At 34.2% G+C, this 8,546-nt stretch overlaps 1 non-coding gene across 1 annotated transcript; it reads left to right on the forward strand.

The window, feature by feature from the left end:
• Positions 1 to 7,220: 7,220 nt before the first annotated feature.
• On the forward strand, positions 7,221 to 7,327 carry LOC124847280 (small nucleolar RNA R71). Its single transcript, XR_007029610.2, has one exon. It is a non-coding gene; the product is annotated as a small nucleolar RNA R71 (small nucleolar RNA).
• The last annotated feature ends 1,219 nt before the right edge of the window (positions 7,328 to 8,546 follow it).

Here is an 8,546-nt window from a genome sequence, read left to right on the forward strand (position 1 = left end):
TGGCTCTTCGTTTTTTACTTTTCTTGCGTGCTTAATCTGATCTAGTGCCTCTACTAGGTTCCTTTTGTGTCCCTCTATTGATTCAAGGCTTAAAATCATTTGAAATCCACTTGTTTGGCCTTCAAATTGTGCTACAAAGTCTGTTACTTGAAATTAAAATCTGGTGCAGTGCAGATTTTTGCTGTGACTGGTTTAGTGTGTGGTAGGGTGTTGTGACATTTTGGTGAGGCGTCCAAGGTCCAGAATTCTTGCTCCAAGGGGGTAGCATACTAGGTAATGGAAGGGTTGCTGAATTGGACAAAGAAGTAGCTCTAAAAGTAGCAATTTGGCTTGATTTTCAACAGCATTTCACCAACTTGGAACCACTTTTTTAGGTTCTAACAACTCAAACTTTGAGTTTTACCTAATCCTTTGCTTTTGACTAGTTTCCTAGGTTCATTTCACTACTTTATACTTGTTAGGATGTTGACATTACTTAAAATGAGTCTATATTAGGTGAATTGACAATTTCTCACCTTATAAGTACACTTTTTATAATCTAAATACTCAAACTTTGAGTTTTAGGTTATTCTTTGCTTTTCACCACTTCAACAACTTTGTTTGGTGAATTGAAACTTGTTAGAACTCAAATTTAACTCAAAACCAAACTGCTACTCAAAATCACCTTTCTACTTCCCAAAATTGACTCAAAATTGGTGGTTTTGAAAGTGATTTTGTGCCTAAGCCATTCTAACACTTTGCTAATCATTTTAACAGTTTTAAGTCATCAAAATACACTTATTTGAACTCTAATTAGGCATAAAACAGAACTGCAACTCAGATTCACTTTGCAAGTTCCAAAAATGGCTCAAATATGATGGTTTGACATACTAAATTGCATATAGGTCATTCTAACTTCATATCAATGGTTCTAACAGATTTAATACATCAATTTGGACTTGTTTAAACTTCCAAATATCACAGAATCACAGCAGAACGAAATTTGACCTGTAATGACTCAATTAGGTACTTTTTACTACATTTTTTAAGGTTTTAAGTAGTGTCATTTTGAGTTTTAGGGAATTTTTTGCTTATGACCACTTTCCTACCATCATTTCACTACTTTAGACTTGTTAGGATGTTAACATTACTTAAAATTACTCTACTTTTGGTGAATTGGCAATTTGTCACCTTTTAAGTGAACTTTTTAGGTTGAAACTACTCAAACTTTGAGTTTTAGGTACTTGTTTGCTTTTGAGTAGTTTCCTATCTTCACTTGACTAATTTAGACTTATTAGGATATTAACATTAGTTAAAATTAGTCTACTTTAGGTGAATTGCAAATTTCTCACCTTTTTAGTAGACTTTTTTAGGTTCTAACTACTCAAAATTTCAGTTTTAGGTACTTGTTTGCTTTTGAGTAGTTTCCTAGTGTCATTTCATTACTTTAGACTTGTTAGAATATTAACATTAGTTACTCTTAGTCTACTTTAGGTGAATTGCCATTTTCTCACCCTTTTAGTACACTTTTTTGGGTTCTAACTACTCAAACTTTGAGTTTTAGGTAGTTAATTGCTTTTGAGTAGTTTTCTAGCTTCATTTCACAACTTTAGACTTGTTAGGATGTGTAGAATACACATTCTTAGGTTACTATAGGTGAATTCCTAATTTCTCACCTATTTAGTACACTTTTTTAGGTTTTAAGTACCCAAATTTTGATATTTAGCTACTTCATACAATTTGACATCTTTCTTAGCTTCATTTAAGTTCTTTAAACTTGTTAGACTAAGAACATTACACATTGTTAGGTTAGTTTAGGTCAATTTCGAAATTGTCACCTATTTACAACACTTTTTAGGTTTTAAGTACTTTAATTTTGAGATTTGTGTACTACTTTGAAATTGACATGTTTCTTAGTTTCATTTAAGTACTTTAAAGTTGTTAGGATATGAAGATTGTACATTCTTAGGTTACTTTAGGTGAATTCTCATTTTTTCACCTATTTAGTACACTTTTTAGGTTTTAAGTAGCCAAATTTTGATATTTAGCTACTTGATACAATTTGACATCTTTCTTAGCTTCATTTGACTACTTTACTCTTGTTAGGATAAGAACATTGCACATTCTTAGGTTACTTTAGTGCAATTTGCAACTTTTGACCTTTCTAGTGCATCTTTCCGGTTTTCATAAGCAGATTTTGATTTCTTTCCTATTTTCATTAGTTACCATAGTTTTCAATAGTTTTGTACCATTTAAAACATGTTTAGATAGTTACATTACAGCTTCATCTGTTAGTTTAGAGAATTTTTCATGATTTGAGATTTCTAGCATAGTTTTAGGTTCTCAATAGTCAATTTTTGAGTTTTTGTAGAGAGGTAGGTTTTAGGTTGTTTCTTAACTTGCTTTTAACATTTAAAACTTGTTTACAAAGCTGCAGTGCATTTTACTACACTGCAATTAGTGTAGTCCTCATTTCTATACTAGTTTGAGTGTACTTTTAGGCTTTCTTTAGTGAGTTTTAGAATCTCTTAGAATTAGTGACTTTTGAAGTGCTCTTAGTTTTCTTTAGACATTTAAGACTTTATTAAGAAGTTTCTTTACAAGTTTGTTTCTATTTTAGTTTAGTTCTTACTTTTACCTTGTTTAGCCTAGTTTTAGAGTGCTTTGGTAGGTTTTGAGTATTGAAATTTTGAGTTTCTTGAAGATTTTAATTTTTAAGTTGATTTATAGCTTTCTTTAGTCATTCAACATTTGTTTAAATGGATTTTACCTCTGTTTTTGAATGATTTTTATAGATTTGTTTTTGAATTGATCTTAATAGCAGTTAAGTATCTCAAAATAAACTTTCATTCTCTTATTAAATAGTCCAAACAAATTAACAAATAGCTTTAACCCCATTACCCAAATATGATACATTCATGCATCAGTATTTAACATTCCTACATATTAACTTAGTCCTCAAAACCACATGCTCATGACCATATTACAAAAACTTCTAAGCATCTTTATTTCCTAAATATCCCTTGCAACTACAACATTTGCACTACTTGGTTACATTTAATCTTATCAGCACAATAACTAAGAGTATAACTAAATTCAATAATCACCAGCCATCGTACAATATTCTAAACTCAAAAGATACAAATCTGATTTTTAGTTTCGTCCAACTCAAACCAGATTTCATCCATTACGTTTAATCCAAACAAGGAATTAATAGCTCTCCATACCTGGAAAATGTGTTCGCCCTCTCCGCAAAATGTTTCCTCCAAACTCTGTAACCTCACCCGTCTCACACTCAATCCGAAATGCTTCCTAGCTTGCACTCGCACCTTTCTTTACTCTTTAGTTTCTACAATCACTTGCATTAGTCTATTTCTAACCCTCTCTTCATGATTGAACTCGAATAAAGCCTCCCAACCCACCACGTTGCGATATACAGCCCAAAACCACACTGGCAGCTGGGACAGGGATGACTGCAAATCACTCCTCCAAGGTTTCTTGCTTAGGATTGATGCAAAGGACAAGGGTTTTGTGGGCGAAGGGTTTCGAGCAAAGGGGGAAGGGGGTTTTCGTGGCCAGCTTCAAGAGGAGACGAAGATTACTACTTTGGTGCGAAATGAATTCGAGAATGGGAATATCCTATTTTTTTCCCTAATTAATCGAACATATTACCGGCGGCTCACAAGCCTTCGGAAAACGTTATTTACCGACGGTCTAAAAGCCTTCGATAATAAGCCTTCGGTAATTAACGCATTTCTTGTAGTGTACACACTAATAGAGAGACGAAAAAGGCACATTCTAGAAGCTAAAGTCAATTATCATCACCATTATTTTCATCATCTATCCCACTTTTAGTACTTAGAATGTCTAGAAGTAACTAACTCCCTTATTCATTTGGATTAGACCTAATGTATCTTTATTCTTTGTGATTTCTTCTAATTAGTATACTTATTTTTCATAATTTTGTGTCTAAGTGAGAGACGACAAAGGCACATTCTAGAGGCTAGAGTCGATCATCATCACCATTATTTTCATCATCTATCCTTTTTTTAGTAATTAGAATGTCTAGGAGTAATTAACTCCCTTACTCATTGGGATTGAATGTAATGTATCTTCATTCTTTGTGATTTCTACTAATTAATATACTTATTTTTCATACTGATGAGTGCATATTTATGCCCACATTTATGCTTTAAAATTAAATTTTTGATGAGATTCATGTGCTTAAATGATTGATTTAAAGTGAATTTGTGATGATTGGAATTATTGGGTTTGAGAATTAAAGAGACGTAAAAAGTGAGTTTTAGCGCATAAATTATTCTTGGATCTTCTAATATTTATATGTGCAGCTGAAATTAAAGCTTTATTGGTCCAAATTGCAAATTAAGCCCCAAAATCAGGTTTTATTTCAAAAATAATGTACAGATGGGCCAAACAGGCAATCTTTACCCTTGCACCTCCCAAATTTTTCTACATACACCCCTCTTTTCTTAACCAGGCCCAACAGTCAAATTTTACTCTTACATCATCCTAATTTCCTATACACACCCCTCCTACCATTCCTAAGTCAGATTGTCTAAGATAGTGCCACGTGGCAGTCCACCACTAACACAAATAGCCAATGAGATAAGGGCATGTCATCCATCCTTGCACTAATCAGCGAGCCAATCAGGTTTTGCAAAATCACCACTCCTGCCACGTCCCTATCTTCTTCAACCTTCACATACAAAAACCCTAATCTAACCTAACCCTAGCCGTCGTCAATGCCCTGCCGCCAGCCGCCGCGAGGTTGTCACACTTAGCACCGACTATCATAGCGTCGCCTCCATCATCATCGCGCCACCACGCCGCAGATCCAAACAACCACGACGTCGGCCACCATTCTCTCCTCGCGAGTTCGCCAATCTCGAACCATCCACTACAGCACCACCGCGAACAACATCGCGCCACCCAGAAATGCGATCTCTCTCGTCAGGACACCACGCCGCCACACCGCCAGCTTCTTCCACGCACAACCATCATCACCCAAAGCCGCCAGTATCTGCATAACCAACGTCATCGCGAGATCAATTCTACCTCTAGTCTTCATCTTCGAGCACCATGGGAACCTGCATCAAAGCCAGACCTGTAAGAAAAGAAACCAAACAGTCCAGCAATTCGCGACAACGGCATTGGAAGCCCTTCTTCTTTTCCTCATGACGGCACAGGAGCAAAGGGGGAAGCCCTTTCCCCAATTTGAAACCCTAATTGGGTGAGAAAGAGGGATGACACGTGGCAAGCTCTCATTGGTCGCGCCCTTCCTTAGCCAAAGATGGTCAACACTGCTTAAGTCTGCTCAAAACTGGTCAACAGGGGTTCTGGTGCAATTTTGAAGAATTCTAAAAGGATTAAAGCGCAGATAGGTGAAATTTCAGGGCATTTGTGCAATTTTGGAAAGTCAGAAAAGCTAAAAGATAAAATTCAGTTGTTGAATTAATTTAATTTGGGAATATCAACAGAAAATATCTTCCAAATAATGTTATAATTATCTAAATCTTTTAGTTATTTGAAATATATAAGATAAAAGATTATATCAACTGAATATTCAAAGTCCAAGCCCAATCAAGACCTATATAAAGAGACCCTGGGAAGGCAGAAAAGGGACTTCATTCACTCATTCCCCACTTCTCTCTCTTATTTCATCATGTATTCAACTCCATTCATGGAGAGCTAAGCATCTAGGGCTATTCTGTTGTAATTTCATTATGGATTCTCAGGTTAGGTTGAGTTAATGCAATTGTTTATTTTTATTATTGATTTAAGTTGTTCTCTCTCTATGTCTTTCATCTCTCTATCATATTAAAAGCAAATATTTTTGCATTATAATGTGTTGGAATCTACATGCATATTGATTATATGAGTTCTAGGGTTTCTAGGTTTAATTGAGAATCTACTTTGATTTAATTTAGGAACTTTCATATGATTAAATGGTTTTTACTATCAATTGAGAATGTACTTTGGTTGGTAGTAATAATTTTAACTATAATTAATTGAGAATTTACTTTCATTGATTAACTTTTAACTTGGTTAGGAGATTAAAGAATAGACATGATTAAACACAATAGAATTTGATTGAGAATGTACTTTGGTTGAATTTATTGTGAATAATCTAGAAAGCTCTTGTATTTGATTAAGAATGTACTTTGATTAAATGCATGATCGCCCTCAAATTAATTAATAATGTACTTTAATTAATTTGAAACTTAAACAATAATCAATTGAACAATTATCTGTGAATAACCGATGATGAATCTATCTTGGAAAGCAGTGGAATTAGCCTATTTTATTATAATTGTTTTTAAGTTTCCTATTTGTTCTTCAACATTATTCAAACCCTAATTCCATTAGCATAGTTTCTTACTTTTATTCATAAGAGTCAAATATTGAAAACCGATTCCGTGTTTATTGGGAGACGACTCAGGGTTACTTTAACCCTATCTACTTTCTTGAATACTACTTGACAATACTGAAGTTGCCTTGAAAAGTAGTATTAATTTGATAGCTTCAACGACAGCTTATCAAATTTGGCGCATCTTGAATCCTTTTCGTCATTGCCATGGTGGTTTATCTCTTGACTAGGGGTTTTTCATCAGTTTCCTAGGCTTTATCACACAAGCATTAAGTTCATGCAAAAAATTTATAAGTTGCAACAAAGTAGATGATGCATGTCATGTTGCTGACTTTGCCAACACAAGTATCACACAAATATGCTAAATTTTCTTTTTAGCCAGATTGGATAGGATTGCTCCAAGGTCTAGTTGGTTGGTGCCTGCAATCTGCATTAAGGTTGGTAGAAAATTGATTTTTTTTTGTTGTTTGACTGCATTCACCTATGCCTCTTGAGGAGTTGCCTGACATGCACCATTTTGATGCATTCCTCCACAAAAATCACACACTGAAGATGTTGAATTAACATTGTTTGCTTGCATATTTTCCAACTTCTGAGTCAAATTAATGATTTATTGTGTTAACAACTTGTTTTGGGCTAGGATGACATCCAAAGTATTAACCTCCAAAACTCCACCTTTTCTATTTTTGTGATCAAACTGCATATTCATTGTGCTATTTGCCATTAGCTCAAGAGTCTTCAAAGCTTCTTCTGGTGTTTTCAGATTAAATGATCCTCCACTTGCTACATCCAAATTGCTTTAAAAGAGGGTGAAAGATCATTATAAAAAGTTTTCACTTTAAACCAGTTTGGTAGAGCATGATGTGGACACTTCCTAACTAGCTCCTTGTATCCTTCCCATGCCTCATATAAGGATTCAGTTTATTGTTGCATAAAGGTAGTGATCTCATTTCTCATTTTAGCTGACTTGGAAGGAGGGAAATATTTGGTTACAAATTTTGTAACCATATCCTCCCATGTAGAAATACTCCCTTGAGGTTGTGACTAAAGCCAACTTTTAGCAGCTTTATTTCGTAGTGAAAATGGAAAAAGTCTCAAACGAATTACGTCATCTGAAACTCCATTAATCTTCAAGGTATCACAAATTGCCAGAAAATTCTCCAAGTGAGAATTAGGATCTTTTAAAACTGCACCTCCAAATTGATTTTGTTGGATGACTTGTAAAAATGCAGGCTTGATTTCAAAATTGTTGGCTTGAATAGGAGGTCTCCCAATGCTCCCTTGATAACTATTAGGATCTGGCATCGAATAATCACAAAGAGTCTTTCTCGCAGGTTGTTCTGCCATTGTTGATGTCTCCTCTTCTTGCTCAATTTGTTTATGTTCTTTTCTTCTTTCTCCCGTTCTTCTTCTTGCTATACTTATGTTACTTCTGGCTGTGCGTTCAATTTCTAAATCAAAAAGCAAATCTTCCAGAGCAACAATACCTCACATAAACAACTTAAAGACACAAACACTACATCAAAAATTACACGACAACAAAATAGCAAAACAAAATTAAAAACGAAAAGAAGAAATTAGAAACAAACTTTTTTTTAATCTATAACTCAAATCTTAAGTCAATTAGATCACTAATATCAACTAAAATCAATCCCTGACCATGGCGCCATAAACTTGATGAACGATTAGCAAGTGTACCAATCGTTATTGTAGTAACAAAATATCGTTCTCTTGGATTGAATGAGTTGAGTACTAGATTACTAATTCACGTAATTTTGAGCAACAGAAAATCAAGTGAAATAATGAACATAAAAAATGATGAGAATTCAATTAATATGAACAATGTTAAGAGAATTGATTCATACGCTTTCATATAAATTCCTACCCTTTCCAATTGATGTGCGAATGTAATTATCCACTTGAGTTTTTTAAGAGCTTGTTTACCCCTAATTCCTTAGATAGGCAAACTTATCCATTGAATTCTAATCCCTAATCCCTTAGGTTAGTTAGAAAATTCAATGAAATCATGAAGAACAATTATTATCTCAATTGCAAACTAATTAGCTTTTCCCAATTTCCCAATTGTGATAGCACCTAATTTGTTCTATTTATAATCACAAACAATCCCCAATTTCCCAATTGTGAAACTGCTCATAGAATAGACATTAGAACATAAATA

This window comes from Vigna umbellata, chromosome 6 (genome assembly GCF_029865625.1).
Source record: "Vigna umbellata cultivar VRB3 chromosome 6, Vumbellata_1.0, whole genome shotgun sequence".
In the NCBI taxonomy this organism is placed as follows: Eukaryota; Viridiplantae; Streptophyta; class Magnoliopsida; order Fabales; family Fabaceae; genus Vigna; species Vigna umbellata.